Source organism: Phalangium opilio, unplaced genomic scaffold (assembly GCF_054372755.1).
Source record: "Phalangium opilio isolate 3A_F unplaced genomic scaffold, DU_Popi_V2 ptg000031l_1, whole genome shotgun sequence".
In the NCBI taxonomy this organism is placed as follows: domain Eukaryota; kingdom Metazoa; phylum Arthropoda; class Arachnida; order Opiliones; family Phalangiidae; genus Phalangium; species Phalangium opilio.
Genome location: NW_028324158.1, coordinates 12,933,219 through 12,956,308, shown reverse-complemented (window position 1 = coordinate 12,956,308; position 23,090 = coordinate 12,933,219). Strand labels below are relative to the sequence as shown.

The window sequence follows — 23,090 nt, the reverse complement described above, 5'->3', positions numbered from 1 at the left end:
TATATGGCTTTTTCCAAGGAAATTTGATTTTTTTCTCGCTTCTACCGTCGCAGATGTCTCGAGTTAATTGATACAGAATCGAAAAGGGGCTTTGCAATTCCTAATGTATTTTATATGTACATTTTTCTTAATCTAATTAATACAGAATATTTAGACATGCCATCGTTTTAGATAACAATTTATTTACTAATTTTAAATTATATTTAAATACTTAATAATAAATTTTAATTATATTCAAGTAATTATTAATTAATCTTAATTATTCAAGTATTTATTAATTAATCTTAATTATTCAAGTATTTATTAATTTATCTTAATTATATTTGAGTATTTTTTTATTAATTCTAATTATTTTTAAATATTTTTTATTGATTTTAAATAGTTTTATTAATTTTAATTATATTTAAATATTTTTATTAATTTTTAATATATTTAAGTATTTATTTATTAATTTTCAACATATTTATGAATATTTAAGCTTCTTATGATCTGATCTAAGGAAGCCAACTTACAGGGGCAAACCTCTCTATGTAATCCCTACCGGCCCCTGTAAAGCGTTCGCCCGCAATACACCGGTGTACGAGACTTTTTGTATTGGAAATGTTTGGCGAAGCTTGTAACAATTAATCGAGCTAATTCCTAGCTGATTAAAGAGGTGGATTTAATTCATTAACTAATTCGGTTATTGATTAAGAGGTGACCCCAGGGAGGGGTTCTGTACCATCTGTTTTTGTAAACGATTTTCGTGACTGCAATATTAATTAGGTTGAGCTGGCTGGCGTAGCGCGTAATGTTACTTTAACACGCCAGGAAGAAGAAAATGGCGGGAGAAAAAAAAGGGGTTACATCTCTTTGGGACTCTTAAGAGAACCCTAGTTTATTCATCCATCCGGATAATTCCAGAACTACTTTTTCCCTCTATTTAAATTTACGCGGTGTATAATTAATCCTTACCTTAAACCCTGGTGCATTTTATAACTGGGCATAAATTTTAGATGGAATAGTTTAGGTACTTAGTTTAAAATTAACGCATGCTCTTTTTAGTTTAAAATGGATGTACGAAAATTTCGTAATGAACTCTTAATATCATTAATACATGGTTTTAATTTATAATCTCGGTTGGGGAATGTGGAAACTTTGTTTAAATTGAAATATTAATTACCTCAACTATTTCATCTATTAAAATTTTCAGCGAGCGCGCGCTTTCCTGGATCTTTATAAGTCACGAGATTCTTCTATTAGGTCGTGTTTACACTTTTAAAAGAGAAAATCTTTTAATATTCTTGACAATCTTTTTCTTTCGTAATATTGTGTGTTGTTTGGAATAGCGCGATAATTCTATATCATTTATCATTTGAGCCCCAACCCCTTTCCCTCACCCATTTTCTTATCTAAACATATTAGAAGTTGGTTGCTAACACGCGATATAAAAATAAAACCAAAAACCTCGCAAAGTTGTCTAATTTAAAAAAGTCAATAACTTTTGAAGGTGATAAATTAAATTTTGGAGGTCATAAGAGGTCATTTGTTTTATATAGAAATGATAAACTACTATATATTTTGTGTTCTTTTTTTCAATTACAGGGTTTTTAACAATTGATCTTTGGATCCTTGCCAAGAACATGACTGGACATCCTTAAATACGTAAGTATATATTTAATTTTATTTATTTTTAATTTTGGGGGGATTTGTTTTAAAATTAACTGACGACTGACAACAAATCCGCAATATTCATTAGCCTTTAATCAGGGATTACTTAAACATAAATATCTTCATTATATTAACCTTTACCGCGGTGCAATGCAATTTCAACAAACTCTATATACGACTTCAGTTGCACCTTTTTGTTCCCTTCTTCTCTTTCAAAATTGCAATTTATTTTTTTTCTTCTAAGGATTACGTGAAAGAAATTGGGGATTTAATATTTTTGTTTTTCGTAGTTTGTACATTTTGTTCGTCGTTGTACTTGTAATGAAGTTAAAGGCGGGAAACATTGAAATATTTCGGTACTTTACGCCTTTTCACGAGTATTCATAGATTAAACTCGAACGAATCTGAAGGAAGGGTTTCGTTATTCGGGAAGAAGAAAAGCAGATTTCAGGGTTGGATGCATGGGTTGTATTTTCTTTTTTTTTTTTTTTTTTTCTTTGGTGGGAAACCGACCCTGGGTTATAGATAGATTGGAAATCACGTGTTCTTTAGGGTAGGTATGAAAAAAAAACTAATTTTCAAGATTTCTTTTGGAGAAAGATATAAAGCTTCCACCTAGGGAGGGTCGTCTTTCTTTTATTTTGTGATCCAGGGCTTATTAAGGATTTACACTCAATATATTATTGCCTTTTTTGACTTCTACCGTCGCTTGTCGGTATAGTCAATTCTTAAAGGGTTATTTATTTTAAAATAATATTATTAAATAAATTATTGTAATTAAACTAATACTTGTGATTCAGAGGAGCTAGGCTAACCGTAGACATTCGTAATATAATCGAGAAACGATCATGGAAAACATAGAGATGAGATTATATGACCACCAAGATAGAATGAAAAACGATCCTTGTTTTTGTTGTCTCGGTATTTGGACTTCTGCTTGGGTGAAGGAGGCTGGATATTTGATGATCTTGGGGATGGAATGGGATGAGGAGTGGATGGCGGAGAGGATGTTTTTGTCGTTTTGGTCTCCGCATCCATTCCTGGCTGTAGCTTCCAATCCAGAACAAATATGGATTAGGAGAAATAAGACAGTCCAAGAAAAAGGATCCTGGATTGAGTAGGGTGTCCAATGAATGCCGATAAATCTTCCATACTCGAGATACGAACGCGAGAAAAATAGGGCCTTTGTCCACCCAGTAAACGCGAATACGGTTTATCATATCCTTGCCGTAATAGAATAAAACCCATTGTAGTTTATACGACATTCGGGCGAACACTATGGACGAACCTTTGGCGCGTGCAATCAATTTGCGCGTGGTGTGGTATCGCCTGTCCGAGGGGTGGGATATAACGCGTAAAGTTTCGATCTGTTTGGTTTTATAAGGAAAAAGACGCGTCGATTATGACCGACTCCTCGTGTCTCGCGCGCGTCCGAGCATGGTCACGAAACAAGGGATATCGCTTACCATTTTTTCTTTTCTTTATCTTTTATTTCCCGCCCTTTCCCCTTAGTATATTTTCCTCTTCACCTCAATCTGGATTAAGGGAAGGGTAAGAACTGTGTCAGTTGGAGTTTACAATGGCGTTAATATTACAAACGACATTACGATTAGCGTATAGGCTAGAGACAAAGTCTGATGACAACAACTTATTGACCAAAGAGATCGTCTCGCGGTATAGAGTCCGTCTCAGTCTAAGAAATATACCCTTTTGTAACTCGGGGATAAGTTTGGGTTTAATGTAAACTCATGTTGAAAAGGGAGTATCTCAGTTTAAGAACGGTCATTCCTTTGGAGTCAATATTGGCGTGGTTCTACTAACTGAATGCTATTACGGATCAGGGCCGGGGAAAATGCAGTTAGATGGGGGATATGTCCGGTTTACGCTTGGCGGAGCGATTTCCTATCTATTTGTATATAGAACTCTTTTTTTCTAGCGGAGTATTATTTATTTATGAAGCTCGGGCAGCGCCTTTTGCACGGTCCAGTCTAGAAACTAGACTTTCCGCGCCGAGTGTCTGATGTCATAAGAATGGAAAGAGGTGACCCGGAATATATGGGGGCGCGCGAAAAGGGCCGGTCCCTATCTCGCGACCCCTTGGACCCCCTTTTTTTCTTTACTTCGCGGTTCCGCCCTTTACTGATTTTCCCACCAACAACCCCTCAGATGCCCAATTCAGAAGGAGACCCACATTTTCGCCCAAGCTATAGCTTATTCTTATTCCATCCCTATCTTGTGCATGCACTGTAGAAGTTGTTCCTAAAAGTTTCAATCCTGGCCTTAAGAAGGTCATAACTTAAAGTTCCACAAAGGTAATCGAGTGTTTCTTTTTTTATGAAATAAACCCGTAATCCCTGGAGTGTACAGGTGTGTTTGTTAAGTCCATCGCAAATTAAGGGGGAGTTTCGACTCAAAATTGCCCAACGAACACAACTCCCTTTAATTTGTAATGAACTTTACAAAAACACCGCAGAATTTCATTTGAATATACTATTTAATTCCTTCAGTAATACAACTGTATTAAAAAAAAAGGTGTAACTTTTAATTGCGGGCTTCTAAACATGAAGGGAAGTCCTTCTGACGTTTAGGGGTGAATATTGAGGTTGACCCGACCTTTATTTGGGTAGCAATGTCTAGCTGTGGTGATGGTTTATTGGTTTTTGGCTTCTTGATGCAACTACCGCATCTTAATTTATTTTTGGGGAATCGAGGAGACTCTGAGAGGGTCCAGGGAGGGAGAGTAAGAGATACGAAAGGCTGGGGGGTTAGCTAATAAGGTTAAATTGAGGCTAAGGGGAAACCGGGATCGTTTAATGATTTTGCAATAACCCCAAATCAGAGATGCGGCTAGCTTTTGTAGCTAAGGCCAATATCTCTCTCTTGGTTTGTCTGCCTGCAGAGAACTAAACTAAGCGTACATACAACTTCGTTAATTCTTTTGTTTCTCTCTTGGAAATGTAACTGAATTCGATTTGGGGGCGTGGTTTCGGGTTTCTAGTATGTACCATCGTGGTGCATGGACTTTAATTGTTAATAATTCTAAAGAAGAATTAAATAATGTTTTGGTCAGGCTGTTGGGAATACCATAATTTTATTTACCTTCATTGAAGATTAATTTCCAATGACCTTGATATACCATAAAATAATACTGATCCTCTTGAAGCCTACAGTCCATAATGGACTTTGAAAATGTAACATTCAATTTCTTCCAAATTGGTTTTGAAACCGAACAGCGTGATTAGGTCGTCTATAAACTGACTGACGTGGGATCGGCAGGGGTTTTTTGGGGGTTTGGAAATTGATAAGAAATAAAAGAGTACGTATCCAGGGTTACAAAACCCCTAGTAGGGTTTTATACGGTAACATCCCTTATCAGCTGGCATATATCCCTACCTACCTACCTCCTAGAGATTAAATTCTCGTTACTCAATAATTCGCCTTGATTATCCCCCCAAACCTCAAAGCCCTCATTTTCTATAGACGTACGTCACTCATAACCCCGCGTTTAAAACCTTTATCAGTTCGGTTACAATGTAACCAATGATGAATTTATTAAAATATGTCCAGTAATATTGAATTTAAAATTGAAAACTATTCATGCTGTTTTCAATTGAACAGGGATTTAGCTGCGTATTCATGGGAAATATGATTTATATTCACTGTTATTAGAGTCGGTTGAGGAGGGTTTAACCTTGTTAAGAGTAATATTGATAGCCTATCCTATAAATTACCTTTCTTGGCTATTAACCAATCAGATCGCTTCTTTTTTCTATACGGTATTGATGCCTTACCTTAGTTTTAAGGGGGTCAACTTCATTTTTTTGACCTTTTTTATTTTCTCTCTCCTGTTCATTATTCATCTTAATAAGTCAATGAAGGTATGTTATACGAAATGGAGTTATCCATTAAGAATTCCACCCACATTTTTGCCTTTTCCGGTATTACATCTAATATTTTAAACATAAATTATATTATCCATCAAAAGAGTTACGTAAGGAAAAATCGAACTAAACCTATCTTAGACTTAAGTTGATTTTCAAACTGGAAAATCAAGTTAAAAGTCAAATTTTCCGTGTAGTAATGGTTAAACTTAGGTTGGGCTTTCTTACGCGGTTTGATTTAAGGTTGAAGAGTTTCTATGATAGCGTGTCTTCTTCGTCGTTGAAGTTTAGTTGGGCCTTGGTCGGTCATCCCCCCCCCCACATAGCCTGATATCATCTTGGGGATGAGCCCCTCAGATAAATGCTCGAGATTCGGTCGCTCCGGTATACTCTCGGTTGGTTGTTCGGACAACGCCTAGAGCGACAAGATAGAGAGGGAACCGACTCACATCGGGTTAAAGGTCATTTGGACAATTAAGGACCACCGTGATGGCCGTCTATAGAAACGACCCCAGCATTATTTGGACAAACCCCCTTTGGCTATTTTGACCATATAGTTTCTAGAAGTTCATGAACTCGAAGTATAAAATTACGAGATTAAAAATAGCTGTTTAATTATTAAGTTCTAAATTTTTCCGTAGATTTCGTATAATTAAATAAATTTTAATATGCCTTAAACTTAATAAATACGTTGACCTGATTTTTGAAAGCGCCATTAGCGGTCTCTGGCGGTAAAACGTGTAAACTCTTTACGCGGAGTTTTCCATCGGGATTAAGCTAATGATCCGAAGCTTACACGTATATATACTTCTAAATTAAGGCTCGCTACGAAAAGTCGCTTTAAAAGTTTTAACAAACTTGGTTTAAAGTCAAAATTTGCCAAAAGTTCCGCCCCCGACCCACTGATGCCCAAAATCTAAATCTCCCTTGGGTCTAACTAGGGCTGTTGATACAGACGTCTAGCCCCGCAGCCCGAACCAAAAATCAGTTTTGGCGTCAAATTTGCACGCGCTAAACGATGTGGAATGTATAGGAAAGTTTACATTAAGGTACTGGGTGAGATATTGGGAGAAAAGGTGCACTATGTAAACTTAAAGGCCTTTACAGACTGTACAACTTTTGACTCAACTAGATGGGTCTTAAAGTTCAGTCAGAACAAATAGGTCAGTGATCAATTTTTAATTTGGTGATTCAACTTGTCCAACTTCTGTTAATCTCACGACCCAAATTGTATACTCAACTCAAGCTTATTCATCTAAATTAGTCAAAAGGTTGTACCGTCTGAACAGGCCTTTATTAGATTTTGAATTCGAGGTTTTAACTGAGTTTTAGTGTTCGAAAAATTATATATTCGAGTTGTATAAATTTTCTTTATTTTCGTTTAATTTATATGCCTATATTTAAATTGTAAGCTAATTCCTATTGTGAAGTTAAAGTGTTAGTGACATAATTTTCGTCATCCACAAACTTAAAATGCGAAAAAAAATCCTTGAAAAATCTAGTTTATTATGATATGTTTACTTTTTATTTGCTTTTGTAGCAACTTATAAAATTGCAATCAAAGTATTGTGTTTGGAATTTATTTTCATTTGATGACGTAGTAAGGAGAAATTTTCTCTCTAGATGGCGCTCCCGTGAAGCCAGTTATTGCTGTTATTGTCTCCGCGTCGCGTTAAGCCTATTTTATTCAGATTCACGCGCGCGGCGTTAGTAGACTCGGGCGCTCGCGCTTGGCTTTTCCGCGAGATGCCGTGAGTGACGTATCAAGGAGAAAAACCCGCCACAAATTTTCTTTTGCCCCCCAAATTTCAAGTTTTCGAGGTGTTGTTTCTGTGTTTTCCCTCATATTTAAATATTTATAAAGCATATTTTTGGAATCAGAAGAGTTTAAACTCTCAAAAAAGTAAGGTTTTCTTTAGATTTGAGATAATTTTTAAACCACGTCGCTATTCCTTTAAGTTATTATTGCATTAGTTTAATTTTAATATCGAAGAATTTTAGATATAAACACAGACTCGATACGAAAGAATACTTTTAAAAACTCGACAATTTATTTTTATATAAATTTGAATGTTTTCAAATTGAAATTTTTTTTACCTTGTTAATTTTAAGAATATTTAGTAATTCTGTAAATCAACGATAGATTTTTGGGAGGATCCAATGTCCTATATTTTAAAATAGTCTATGAAATGAACAATATATTTTTATATAGTCCATTCACAATCGTAAGAAATCATTTTATTTATAACAAGTTATAAATTCAACAGAATTGCGAATACAAAAGGAAAGGGTTGAAACAAAGCAAACGACTATTTATTCATGCCAAAAACGAATAGGGTGGGAACCGAAAAACACATAAAAAAATGGAAACAAAAACACAAGAAAACCGTACGATCTAAAGTTGGGGGGATCGAGAGAAAAAAAAGGAAATCGATTTATCGATCGGAGTACGGATTTTTCCGTTTCGATATTTTTCGTACGATACCGTCGGATATTAAATTTTAATGGTAAATTAATGATGTAGTATTTTTTAAAACATCAGCTTCCCCTTCCCTCCCCCCGCCCTTAACGGATGTCAACTCAAATATAGGAAAAGATAGTTCAATATGAAAGCGCATATATGGTTTGAATTCGTAATGTTAAATGTCGTAAAAAGGAATATCGTGTATGTACTATCAAGTGCGCCTCACATCGACCGTCGACGAGTCGCGAGTATCGACGAATTTCTATTTATCCAAAACAAAGGTCACTTTAATTTTAAAAATCGATTTTGTGTAAACTTTATTATTATTTTATTTAGGAAAAACATTATAATATTTAAAAATGTTCTGTTAAATATTAATTTAATTTTAAACTTGGCATGGGTTAGCAGCTTCTTTGTTTTGGACGTGGGTTACTGCAGGCTAAATTCAAAGAAATAGAATAGTACAGTTCAGTTCTTCGACCAGCTGTATTAATTAACTTATGGTGAACGCCAAAATTTTGCTTATTCTCGCAAGTCTGCTTCGTTCATTTTGAGAGAAATATTTTTCGAGCTGACTTGACGGATTCGATTTCAGTTCCGCGGTTCAAAAACTCGATTCAACTTTTAAATTTTTTTCTTTTTTACTTCTCTTCTTTTTATTCGTCTTTTTCTTTTAACTGAATTCTTAGAAATAGATTAACTTTAAAGTTATACTGTATATTTAATCGTGTTCTAAAATTTAATTCAACTCCATCCTTCTTTGGGTATTAATTCACAGATAATTACAATTTTTGTTCAATTATTTCCAATTAATATATTTCTGATTGCACTTTAATTTTTCGCTAAGCTTTCTTTGGTGGTCATTTTAAAAATACTTCTAGCGGAAATTTCAAATGGTTAACTTTTTTTTTATTCTTACAAGGCTTAATTAGCAAAAAAATCTAATCTTTTTTTATTTCGGCTAATACTTCTTGCGAGGGAGTTGAATTTAATTCTAGCAGACGTTAACCTTTTATTTCAATTTGTATTAAAAAAATTTAATGAGAAATTAAGCCTTAAATGGCATATATTTAATATAAATTAATTTAAATTCATGAAATAACCCTTCTTCTCCAAACTACAGGAATATATAAAACATAGCCAAGACATATGGTTGGTATATAAATAATAGATTACTGAAGCCATTATTCTCCTTATTTTCGTTTTTTGGTAACTAATATTCTGATACCGTTTAATTAATGTTCATGTCAGTACCACCCGTTATCGCCTACGTATGTTCATTTACCCCAGTTAATGCATTTAAAGCCATATAGGTACCATATACCCATAACCATACCTCACATCCCCCCGTTTCCACTTCATTCACGAGCTGCACTCGCACTCTTTATTCCACGCGCTGCATTTTTTATTGGATGTATTTATATAATCCGCACGCGCCTTACTTTGCACTACTGTTAAAGGCTAGGCTTTCTGGTATAATTTAGGGACAAGTGATACGGAATTAGGATCAGACGTTATCAAACATAGGAAAGAAATAATTGCGCACAAAATAAAAGAGAAAGAGAACGAGAGAGATCTGTTTTTGGTCATTACTAGGCTTCCCCGCCTTAGATAGTATTAAAAGAAGACCCGGTGAAGTATATTTATATATATATACTAGGGATGTTATTGTACTATTTATCAGAAGCTCATAATCTGGAGTAGCCTGGACTTATTTAGAATTATTGGTTTTAGTTTGGTATTTATTTAAGGAAAGAAAAAATTGAGATTGAGTTCATGAAATATGAAGCTGTATTATTGTGTTTATACACATAAATAAATGGAGGAGCTCCTTCAAGTTAGGTACTTCTGTTAATAAAGGAAGGTCTAGACTTATATTACTTTAGTAAATTGTTATTTTTTCTTTTTTTTGTTGTTAGTTGGGTTTCGTTCGCTATCACAAGTTGTTTGGTATAACAAAGGGCAGAGCTTGCGAGCTGCCCGACTTAGTTCTTATCTCTTCCGCTGTTATTTCGTTTTTAGTCTTATTTTTAGCGTTGTTTGCCACTCAGAAAACATTCTTTTTTATATCGTCGCGTTAATAATTTACTATCACCAGCGAGACATAAAACACGGATATTTACCAAAGATAAATAATATAAAATGTAATCTTGTTTGCAGGTAACGGAACCCTATTTAATTAGATATCAATTTTAACTTGGTTAAGAGAAAATTAATGTAAAAATAAAAGCACATGGTTATGGGGGTCCTTTAAGTTGAAAAGGCCAATTCGTTTGACATCTTGCAAAGAGAAAGAGGAAGAGAAAAGGCTAAGCCTTTGCTCTCTCTCTTTTGCAGCAGCTTTAACTATGGTACGCATCGATCGTATACTAAGTTTTCCACGCTTTCCATGGATCACTCGGAATAACCTCTAACCAGGAGCCGCCTCTCTCTCTCTCTCTCTTGCTCTTTGCGCGGGAAATTTCTATATAGGAGTATTTTTCCCGCTCTTTTCTCCCGCCAAAGTGCACCACGCGCCACCACGTGCTAGCCCTTTTACCTATATGGACGTATAGTTCGCGCAAACTTATATACCAAAGGATGGTTGGTGGAGAGCTCGAGCGGGAAACAGCTGTCTCGCGTCTAATTCATTAGCGGCCGTCCGTCCGTCCCTGGTTCCTAGATTGTACGCGTAGAAGCTAGCTAGAAGTAAATTGAAATTAGATAACGGTCTAAGCTACATAGCTCGAGCTCTGAGAGAGTACGACCCGCCTACTTTTCCCGCGCTTTTAGTTTTGACCTGACCTTTACCAAACTGAGTAGTTCAAAATGGCCGACGACGACGATGTATGGGAGATTTTTTTTAAAAAAAAGGGGGGGGGGTGAATTCGATCGTAGTTTGAAATTAAATAGCTGATTTTGATTTATTGGAAAGATACTGGTATTTTTTTTGGCCCCCCTCTCGCTTTGAAGGTTTAAGTATTGGATTTTTTTGTATTTAGGGGGCTTCCTACCCCTTCAAACCCCTCCCCCGACTACCTTTATTCTAGGATTAATTAGGACGTGCCTTGAATTTAAGGGGCGACAATTTTAACAGGATTGTGTGGGGGGGGAGGAATTTTTAATGAAATACCCTCAACGACGACGTAGATGCAAAAGGGGTTTTGGGGTTGGGGGCTCAAGCCTCTTTTCTAATTAACATTGGGGTTAAGCTTTATACTTCCATCGAACTAGTTTAAATATCAAGGCAGGGCGTTTTAAAATTTTCTGGTTAAAAAAATATATAATTGAGGTGAAGGCGGATGAATACACAATATATATACAAAAGAAAGTAGTTCATTTAGTTTAAATTATTAGTTAAGTTTTGATGAAACACACTTGATATTTATGAATAAATAAAATTATGTTTCTGGTTATTTTATTTCTCTTTCAATTTCTCTTGATTAAGTTTAATATCGGGGGAATATGCCCCCTCGAAAGACTTAGTTTTAATTTATGGAGTAGAATTTCAAATTAGACGTTATAGTAGAACAAAAGCTTTTAGGTAAATTATATAACTAATTAACTGCACCGTAGCTTATTAGCCTTAACAGCTAAGTCTGGCACACCCTAACTCTTATTGCATAAATTAAGGACCAACTAGAATTTCGACATATTTGCATAATTACCGTATACCCGGAAACACGAAAACCCCTTTTCTCCCCCCTCCCCCCGAATTAAGTTGAAGTATACCACGCGTGTCACAACTTGTGGATGTTAACTCAAAGTTTAATAATATACCAAAAAGAGACGTATTTAGTGTTGAACCCCTCGAATAGAATTTTTTCTTTCTTTTTTAATTTTGGTCGACGTTATTAGAGAAGATATTTTTTTCTGGTCTATCCGGCTAATTAAACCCCAGAACCAGAGAATTTTCTCTCCCGATCTTTCTAGACTGGAGTAGTTCATTGGGGGGTTATGCCCCCGGGGTTTTTTCCCTTCTATCTCTCTAACATATCTTTCTAATCATCTTTTACGGATGCTTTTTATCTCCAGAAAACCCTCCCTCATCTCCCTCCTCCTGATCTCGTCTCACCCATGAATTCCGCTTCATCGGTCCATGCATAATTTTCTGCCAATTTTATCTTCTTGATTCTGTATAAGGCTTAACCAAGGCCTAACCATTTTGTTGGGGTATCCAACCGAGGCTTAAGAGCGTGATTGAAGTTATCTTTTGATTTTTTTTTCTTTCAATCATTAATTCCAATGTTATAGGATTTAATTAATCTTATTATCCGATTTCAATGAAATTTAAACTATAATCTGATTATATAAAGTTCGGTTATCAAGGGATTTAATATTGAAAACTTATAGTTAAACGTAGAACTTTTCAAATTATTTTTGTTTAAATGTAAACCTAAATAACCAAATCCAGCTGGCGTAGTAATACAAAATAGCTGTTAAAAATAGTACACGTGTGATAAACTGTATCAAAAATAGTTCGGCAATTTTCTTTACGTTGGAGGATTACAACTTAAAAAGAAAAGAAGAAAAATAGAAGAAAAAACCAGGGAAAAACATTTGCTAAGCCTTTTTCGAAGGCCAATCACCATTATATACGTCTATCTTTCAAACCCCCCCCTTGAATCAAACCCCCTTCAGGTACATCAGCTAGTGTAAAAAAAGAAGATATAGGGGGCTATAGCCCCTACGAAACGAACGCGAATCCCCAACGGGAGTAAAACGGTTTCGAATCGAATTTCGTTCCTTCTCTTATCAGCGAGAAACGAAGAAGAACCCCCCCAACCAACCAAAGACAGCACGCGACTCAATCTAAACCCCCCCCTTTAAAGGGAGTATGAAAACCCCAAAAGATAATTCAAATATTTTTTATTTCTAACGCCTGATGTGTTACTTCACCCTTGAACATTTTTGTATTGCGTGATAAACATTTCTACAGGGGCTATGGGAAATTACATAGAGATGAGAACCCCTAAATGTTGGCTTTTCCCGATTACCAAAAAATTCATTTTAAATATAAAAATTATGTTACTATTTATATTTATTCAATATTATTTATGTTTTTTTGTATTTTACACAATTTATCTTTCCTTTAAAATAAAATAGTGGGTATAAAATTCGCTGTTGGGAAAGGGGGAATCGGAGAAATGGGGAAGTTCGCTCTTCCCCCTCAAAATTGAGGTCGGATTCAATTTTAATTTGGAAATAAGTATCCAATCGGATGTTTTCTTCGATTTATATCTTAGATAGCGAAAACGAATCAGAGAAAATTCGGCAAAGGGGAGAAAGAAAAAGTTTATCGGTTTGTGGGGTCGGCTTTTTTTTTTTTTGGAAAAAACGTACATGCTGTATAGGAACCATCGGAGCGGGTTACAAATGATACCCAAGCCAAAAAAACCGACTCTCTCTCTTTCTCTCTCTCTCTATCTCTCTCTCTCCTAGGAGAGAAATGTTACTGGTTCATTTCAACCATACGCTGAGAAGGTATCTATCCTGGGTTTCGATCATATTGTAGTTTTAATATGGGATGAACTCCGCCGTACGATTTTACAGTCTTAGGTTGTACAAATTTCTAGGCAAAATTCTCGATTTTATTTTTTCTTTACTAAGATAGTGTATATTTTTGGTCAGCGTAACCTGAGATTGACTGAATGTAAAAGGTATATTACCCCCCGCCTTTCTTAATAATGCTAACTTACCCTGACATACTTGAGGTAAAAAAAACCCAAGGTTTTCTTTCTTCTGTAGAGAATAAATTCAATGTTTACAAGAATATTACAAATTCCTTTTAAACATATGGGACAAAACACTCCCATAAAGAGAAAAAAATAAGATAATTCAATTTATGAAGCGTACGTCAACCTTTATTTCTGTATTTAAGCTAATATTCATGCAAGGATTAGAATTAATTCCTGTATAAAAGAGGCAGATGCTTACACGCAGAAAAGGAGGATGGTGGTGTTGGTGGTGGTGTATTTTGTAGCCCGTTCCTAAACACCCCCCTGGGTTTCCATCCCCCCTCCGTAAGATAGAAGAACCCCCTTAGCTGTAACAACTCATGGATGTAATAGCCGCTCCTCGGATCTCCAAATCTTTCTCTCTATCCCAAAAGGAACCGAGATAAAAAAAAGTGTCGCGGGCCTCGGCCAAGCCAAAAGCAATCGAAACTTTTTTCCAGCAAACTCGGCGAAAAGCTTCCGCAGCTCATTATCTAAAAAAGCCCTCCTCGCCCTCCCCTACCAGGAAAAAAGGGAAAACTGAGGAAGGTTAGGTTTACCTATAGTTTACGTAGTCAGCGCTCGTAGCGGCCAATCCCCGAATTATTTCCTTGAAAAACTCCAAAGAAACAGAAGATAAAAAAAAAATGAAAATGATTGGGTAGCAGCTCCAACTAACGAAGTTCATTCAATCCTAGTTATGTCAAATAGGCTTAGATTTAATTTTATTTATTTATTGATAATAGACCAATTTCAGAGTTGGAATAAGTCAAACGAAGCCCAAATTTAAGGCCTCGTAGAGACAATTGAAATATTTTTATGATTGTTAGTTTTAATTCACAACTAAATCAGCTCGAATAGAAATTACGATCGTGTATTTATGGCGTAGTGAGCAACGCGTGTACCACTCATAGTTATGCAGAGAGCAATAAAGAATAACTATTCATGTTGGATCAGTACATCCACAATGCGACTGCGTCCGCTGAAAGGAATGCCAGTAACCCTGGCACGAGTTTTAGTCATTTGCAACCAAATTTCAACTTTTTAGTAAAGGAACCTCATGTCGTAGGTCAATTTGGTCTACTATAGGTCCCTGTTCCAACGTTTTCGTCGTAAAAAGGGACCCCCACTTTGAAAAAGATGTCCTAGCTGAATTTTAATAGCTTCTAGGTCCAAGAATCTTTTTGGTCTACCGTGTCTAGTATTCCACATGAAGGACCAAATGTTTTCCTATTTTCTCTGGAAGAGGTTTCAGGGGGTTTTCTGTGTTGGGAGTTGTGAGAAAATACAAGAGAGCAATAATGTTTCACCCACGTTTCGATCCCTTAGGCCTCTTTCTATCCCTCCCCTCCCCTATCCCGAATCATCTTCTTGGTTGAATTTACGGTTATTTTTCTTGAACCCACCCCATGCACCCACCCGCCTTTGAATCTATCTTCGGCGTATCAAAATAAAAACGCCCCCGCGCACCGTTTCGCGGAGAGAGCTTTTTCCCGCCAAAAGCAAATCTACAATTGAAATCATTTTTAGTCTAGGCTGAGACCTTACCCGGCATGCACCGCTCTCGAGCTTGCTTTTATCCATAAATAAATCGTTCCGAATCGGTCGGCCTTCGTTCGTCTTATCATCAGATCCACCTAGCCAACCGATATTGAATAAAAATGGAAATATAGTCTTTGAGTGGTTTGGAAGACGTCCCAATTTCCATAGAAAACCCCCGCTTTCTCTATGGAAATTTTAGGTTGTTTCTAAGATTGCGTTTTTAGACTAGCAGCCCCTGGTAGTACGTTTCCAAAGGAAAAATCTACCCGAAATTATTTTTAGTAATAGTTTTTTTTACGTTGAATTTGTACCTATTACTTCTTTAAATATAGTTATACTAAACCTTTGAATCTGGTTTCAACTTAAGGTGAGAAAAGTATATAAACACATTGACACGAATATTGGTCTGTTTCGGGTTCTTTCAATTGGTTTGTTCGCGGTGGTTTTATGAATGAAGTATTTTAATTTCCATATTGCATTTCTCTTACCCTCGCTTGGCTTTATTACCTCATGGTACGCGATGGATTCCCTATATATTTGACAGTACAGGGGGGCAACAATATACCCAAAAGAAATAGGGTTTATCGGGGGGATATGCTCCCACCCCCCTTTGATCGTTATACTGGGTGGGTAGCATCAATCTTGTAGTGACAGGGGAGGAATTGGCATTTTCTTAGTGGGGTTCTCTGTAGCCCCAAAGTTTTCTAGTTACATGAAAGACGTTTTCCCCATGGTATTATCTTTCTCGCAGTCGGTTTGATTTTTTCTTTCTTTCTATGCAAAAGCGGTTTTATTTTAGCCAACCAAGACCACCCGAAGTATTTGAAAGAAAAGAAAAAAACATGAAAAATAATTAAATTTAAATTTAATCAAGTTCAAGAAGTTAAAAAGATAAAATTGTCTTTCCATCTATTGGAATTGAACTAATAAACTGAAAGGCAGGGAGTAAGAAACACGGGCAAACGATTAAACTTTTAACTTTTGGACTTAAATCAAAAAATAAACCCGTAACGCTCTTAACAACACGCGCGACAAGCCCTTTGACCTTTCGCGAGTGGATAACTTAGCCTGAAAAGGTTGAAAACAGCTTAAAGGCATTACCCATGCGGACAAAACCTTGAAACAAAGACATTGTTTACAATGCGTTGTTATACTCAAATACCGTTTGGGAGGATGAAGGGTTAAGTCACGAGGTCGGTACTGAATGCTCAGTCCAATGCTCAGTCATCTAGGAAGAGGTTGGCTTTATAACCTCTAGATCTGTAAAAGACGCGCGACGACGCGCTATTTGATGAGAGGTGGAGAAATTAGGCTTAGGAGTTGATGCGCTTCAGAAAGCTTCGATCCGTGAACTAATTGGGTTATCGAGCCCCTTCAATTTCAACCAGCTGATTCAAAACTAGTGGTGGTGGTATTAAGACCCCTCCCCCTAAACCTTATTCCGCCATTGTTTAAATTTATACAATAGATTCCCAAGTTTTTTTTGTCGGCTGCGAATTAGCGAAGGGCTTATTCAAACGCGGTGATGACTTCAATATTGTCGAGTTTGCATTATAAGAGAGGACGCACCGAGATTGGCCTCATTAAAGATCCTTAATGTCTTTCATTGTCCCTTAGTTCATCCCATTCTCAATGCGCAACGCGACTTTGAACTCTACATGGATACGTATCATCCGAAACTCACGTTTTGAAGCAAACTTAACATATCCCAAGTTATTTGTTGAATGCACAATTTTCTCCCTGTGATTTACTTCAGGTTGGTGCTATGTTTACCCTATTTTGTCGTCGGTCGCATTGGTAGGTTAGGTTAGTTAGTTGGATTGCATCTCTAGATTTATTCATAGCTGAATGACCCGGGCATTTTTACTAAAGGGATGGTTGGTCAAAGACAATTAAAGTTTGCGAGCCCCGGAGATATCCTATAATATAGGATTCTATGAAATATTCCTCGTGCTTGTATAGGCAAACCGAACCCTTGTCTTATGTCCTAACTCTTTCCATGCAGGAACCAGGATGGACCCTGGGGCTTTAATATGCCAACGTTAGGACTAATTTGGTGTGGGAGGTGGTCTCTTTGCTCCTTCCCCGGATGTAGCTTCCAGTCATTTTAGGCCCGGGTTCGCGTGTACACTCGCTTTGTCTATTATATTACCACCGTCCAATCTTCTCTTTTCACCCAAAAGATTCTCACGGGCAAAAGGGTTAGATTGCCAACGTGAATTTGATTAACGTATTGATGAATATTTAATAATTTATGGTTGTGGTTTCTTCCTTCAACTAGGAGTAATAATTATTACTTGGAACTGGATACGAAAAATATAGTATATTTTGTTTAAAACTTAATTGGAGTAAGCTAGTATTTTTTCCTGGTACAGGATATGAAGCTTTCTGATGCGTTAGAATATAAATGTAGTAGACATTTCTTGATCCATCCTTTGTAGATTGGGATAAATCAGATTCCTGGAGAGATGTTTTACATTCTTGTACTAGTCTCTGTCTATGCAACGTACACCTTTTGTAGTATTTTGGTTATCATATATCCCCTCGTGGCTAAATGTGGTGGTTTCATATATTTTGAAGTGAAGTCATCAGGTTGATTGTGTTGTGTTTACCATACTTAAGTATGTTGATTTTGTTATATATATATATATATTTATCTGGAGTTAATTAGAATATATGTGGATTGGTATTTATCCGAAGTGCCATCTCATTTGGTCATACTTGAAAATAAACCCTTCGATATGAATAATTAATTATATTTAATGTAAATATATTATATTTTAGTTTGGGTGAGTGCCTGATTCCGGAAGAATATTGTGAAGATTAGTTTCTGGGATCGAGTTTTAATTTAATTTATTTTTGATAAATAATTAACGATTGTTGATACTTCAAATCTAATCAATTTTATTGCTTTGAGGTCCCTCATTAAAAAATTATGCTTTTTACTTCAAAATTAAAAATTTATCCAATGTTGAATTTCTCTATCTCTCTGGGAAAGAAAATACTTTATATTCATGCCCCAGTTCTATCATGGAGCGACTGCGCGGTGGCCGAGTACTGGAAGTGGAATTGTCAATACTCCGATGAAAGGTTTAGCTACCGTTCTAGTCCGTATTAGAATTTGGAGTGTATGGTAAGGGGGGGGGGGCAAAGCCTTTTTGCCCAAAAAATAAAAATAAAATATGAAAAAGTGGGTCCAGAAATTTTCCCGGGGCTGCATCAGCTTCATTGCTTATGTATGTTGTTTCCCTCCCTTACTCCTCTCCATCCTGTCTCTTACAATCCTCTCTCTTTTCTCTTCCTCCTCCTCCTCATCTTCTTCTTCTCTCTTTGAGGATGCGGGATTCTCTTATATATTGAAAGATGCGAGCGCGTGGTGCTATAGTTACGCCGGAAACGCCGGCTCCGACTTTTATATTTCCTTCATCTTGAGCTTCCTTTATTCCCGAATGAAATCCCCCGCGACGCGTCTATAAAGGCGCGTTCACACTGGGTACCCAATATCATCCCTAATATGTTTATATATCTTGCCACATTTTTGATGATATTTTTACCGTCTCTTAAGGCTTAGTTCATTTTCACCGCAATCTTTTTCTTTCATATATTCCCCGAAGATGTTTCGAAACGTCTTTGAAAATATATTTTTGAGAATTTTATTTATTTAGGAAGAAATTAAAAAATAAATAAATAAATAAATAAATAAATAAATAAGAATTTAAGGGTTTGTTTTAAAACTTTCTTGCACCGATCTCGGTTTATATTCGTAACAGTTCGAGTTTCATTCCTTTGGGGACATAGCAACGTGCTTAAATATTTATTTTCCTCAAAGTTCTAGACTATTTTTAGTGAATTTTATATCTAGACGAGAAAAATGTTTAAATAAAATTTTCTGACAAGGTTTGAAATATTGTACGAATTCCCTAGTCTATATTCCTATTCCCTCGAAGGTAAATTGTTTAAGTTATTCACACATATTGACTCTGAGTAGTTTGATATTTAAGAAATATTTCGTCTCCATATTCTGTTTATTCTTGAATTTTAAATTTACTTTTGAATAGTTGATTGAAATTTAATTTCACTATTTAACTTTCACATTTTAAGAAATCGCTTCAGGGATCTCGGATTTCAAATATTTACTCTGAATTTTGATCTCTAAATATATAGTAGACTAAATTTAATAAAACTCGGCAATATTTCAGGTCTATATTTTTCAAGGTGCTAAGTAACTATGGTTTCCACCGGGGAAAACATCGCCGAAACGTTTATCAGATTATGTTACATCTTTTAAAGAAAATTGTATTATTTCTCTCTCTCTCTGACATCGTCACTTGACAGTAAATTGAAAGGTGGGTCCTCCCCTCGTATCTCACTCTTAGTTAAGTCAGGCGATGAGGACAAATGAAATTGTTCCTTTATTTCATTTGGAAATGTAACTAGACTCGAGACAAGAAAGCTTCGAATTCGTAAATGGGGTTATAGCATCCAAACGCCAGGCGTCACCTTTTATTTTTAAAACTCTCTGAACCCCCAAACCCCCGCTCCCACGTTAACGTCTGGTCTGACAAGTCCCCCCCCCACCAACGCGGCCACTAAATTTAAATTACATTTTCTCTAGCTTGTATTTTCCTTGGTACAAAAAACTCTAAATATTGTATCCGGTTATAAAATGAAATTTAGGAGAAAACATTCTCTTATAAGTTTGACACTAAAGTTTTCCCGACTTGGAGATAATCCATTTTCGCATCGAGGTTTTTGAATATTTAAAGGCGAGGGAAAGTTTAAAGTAAAGATAAAACTTAAAAGTTAAGCCTCGGTGAAAAATATTTTAATCCTTAAAATATTTACAAAATATTTTTATTATAAAGTTTCATATTTTAAAAAAAAAAGTTTGTTTTTAAATTTATTCTGATTTAAGAGGCAGAGCCGTTGAAGCGTAAATTCTATTACTGACGCGGTTCCCGTAATGGACCAATGGCGTGGAGGTTTTCTTTTCCTATTCTGTGTTGGTTTATGTTAATCTCATCGTACGTTCACTTTCTTTCAAGTAATAGAGATATTCGGGAATTGTGTAAGAAGATTTTAACGAGTCTAGCCGCCTCGCATTCATTAAATCATTCCGTATGAACAGCCGCGCTCGCGCTCTTTCCCGGGTTTATCCGCGTGCGAGGTGTCGGATACTTGAATTAAATTCCTCGTGTATTGTAAGGAAAAATAATAAATTAAACTTGTGAGCTCAATAAATTAAATGAATACACTTTCATCTCGAATTTACAGTACAGTATAGATTAATGATATAGAGTATTAAGTATCCGACTCCTTTAATAAACGGGGGGGAGGGATTCGGGTTCAATTTCGGAAGCCGAGCGAGAATTCTGGTTAGGTCCGTGCTTCCGGTTGGCCTCTGTAAGCGGATAGAAGATGGCGCCCGACTCCATATATATAAAAAAAAAGAAATAAAGTACGTGGAAAGAAAAACTAGGGCGGAATATTGATGACTTGATCAGCTTTTTGACGATGCTTCGCTTCCAAGTTTCTCTTGGCCTCTTCGACTTTGGTGAAGGTCTATTCTTATCAGTCAGTCAATATCGATCGTAGTTTCTACTATCTTTAAGCCTCTTTCAAAGAAGATCAAGATTTACTTACTAGACCTACAACCCCTGAAAAGAAAAAGAATTAAGATAGCTAGCTACCTTTTGAGATACAAATTATTACAGTTAATCTATTGGAGATTAATTTTATTTATTTATTATAATAATATTCATTGTATAAATGATTTAATTCATGGATACGATTTTCTGGTTGGATTTTTTAGAAGCTTAAGAATCGTATTAATGAATAGAGATTTCTTTTGTCTCTCTTGCTTTTGAAGCTAGGTTAGCTATCCATGAGTTGTCGATAAGTTAGGATGTGTGATGGTTGGTTGTAATGTAGGTCAAACCAACCGATAGTTGATGAACCTTCAACTTCTTTTTTGGGGGGTTCTAATCCATTCTTAGGAGAGCTTGGAACTCCTTTAGAAATTCGATTAACCAACCGTGTGGGCCATGGAAACCTGACACCAAGTTTAGTTAGGGGTTTTTCTGAATTAATGTCCGAGTTTGCCAATAAAGGCCATACCATCCCTAGAATGATTACAACTTGATTAACTGCGATTATGATTGAAGTATGATGGGGCTTCTTTTGGGGGGGGGGTTAAAATGATGAATGTTCTATATTTTTCTGGGAATGTTCTACATCACGTTAAACCCGGAAGTATAGTTCTACTTTAGACGATTGAGTAAGTTTTTTTATCTTATGGTTTCTGACTCTGAACGAACGAATTGATTTGGGAATTTGGGTTCTTGAATTTATCTTTTTCCTTTCTTTTTTTTTTGTGCAGTCGTTTCCTTTCTTGTTGGCTTTAAAAAAGTTTTAATTTCCTTTTTGAGTCTTAACTTTTTTTTTTTGGGTGTATAGGGGACCTTCTTTCGCTTTCTCTCTCTCTGAACACCAGGCAGATTGGAATAAAGAGTAATTTTTTATCATTAAGAAGAATGTTGTAATTGAAGACAGGTCCCAGAAAAATCTAGATAAAAGGTTTTCAATTTAGTAGGGGGGTTTTTTTTGGTTAATTCTCAGTGCAATTTTTTGTGGCGAAATGAAGACTACCTTGTAGTTGTAAAAATCCCATTTAAACCCTTTTTTTCAATCGAATGTTCACGCTAAAACATTAAATTAAACTTAACGCGCGTAGGCCTACTTAATCAAACAGAATTAAACTAAATTCTGTAGCTGTTTTCTTAAAGATTCTACTAGACTCATATTGATTGCTACTTGAAAATCATGCAGCTTTTGGGGGTAAAAAAGTAATCCTAAACAGGTACAAAATATTCGGGCATGGGGATGAAAAAAGAGAGATACCGGTGATCTTGCGCCTCCCATCAACGGAAACCGGAAGTCGGGTCCTTCTCATTACCGGTCCCGAAAGGATAAGATTCATTCCATTAAGCGCGTTTAAACTGTCTACATTATTTATGAAGAAACTAAAGTCGCTTTTTATAAGAGTGTTGAAAAGATTTTGGTAAGAGGCCAACCTGCCCGGGATATCCTGCTCGCTATTGTATCTTCGGAGAGATGGATGCATCGCCGCCATGAAGAAAAAGGCGACCCTTTCTTCTAATGATGATAGTTTCGACCCAGTTTTTCATCTCCTACTATCTTCATCCTCCTTGCATCCATCTTCTCTCTCCCTAAAAGATAAAAGGGATATCCTTCAGATACTGAAGGGAATTTGAATCTTTTAAAGGGAAAGTATAGCTGTTTATTTATTTATTTATTTGAGAGTAACGTGAGGTGTAGGTCGTTGGCTTAGTTACAACCTCAGTTGGTGCAGTCTTAGTGACATGGACAACAACCACAAAATGCAATTATGAAATTATGTACTTGCACTATCTTTACGGTGTCAGTATCCCTTTGAAATTCATTCGAATTGAGATGGGATGAATCCTTTTTGGAAAAGGCCTGGTGAATTTTGTGGGCAGAGGTTACATCATAAGGCCTTAAGTAAAATTATTTATTTATTAGCTAAAATAATCACCGAGGACTCCAACTAATTTTTCTAATTAGGACTGCGTGGTAATAAGCAATTACTTTTTTTGGAATTTTTGTCGCTAAGGAGAATCTCAGGGCCTGGGATATATTTAGAAACAGTAGATAGCCAGATTTCTCCAATATACAGAAGATTCGAAAACCCATTTAGTAAAAAGGTTTGATGGGGAGATTCACCCCACGGTTTGCACTCGGATTTACATAAAGAAAACATTCAGAATAATACGTATTTCTTAGAATTATTTGGAAAAGTCCCTCGCCCCACCCTGA

The 23,090-nt window shown here is 36.0% G+C and overlaps 1 protein-coding gene across 3 annotated transcripts in view; it reads left to right on the top strand.

Moving 5' to 3' along the window:
* The window catches only part of LOC149690712 (teneurin-m-like), a 143,772-nt gene that overhangs the window by 38,872 nt on the left and 81,810 nt on the right, over positions 1-23,090 (top strand). For all 3 annotated transcript variants that reach the window (XM_089870325.1, XM_089870324.1, XM_089870323.1), the window contains exon 2: positions 1,585-1,644. The gene's annotated coding sequence lies outside the window, so the exon portion shown is untranslated. The remainder of the gene's footprint in view (positions 1-1,584; positions 1,645-23,090) is intronic.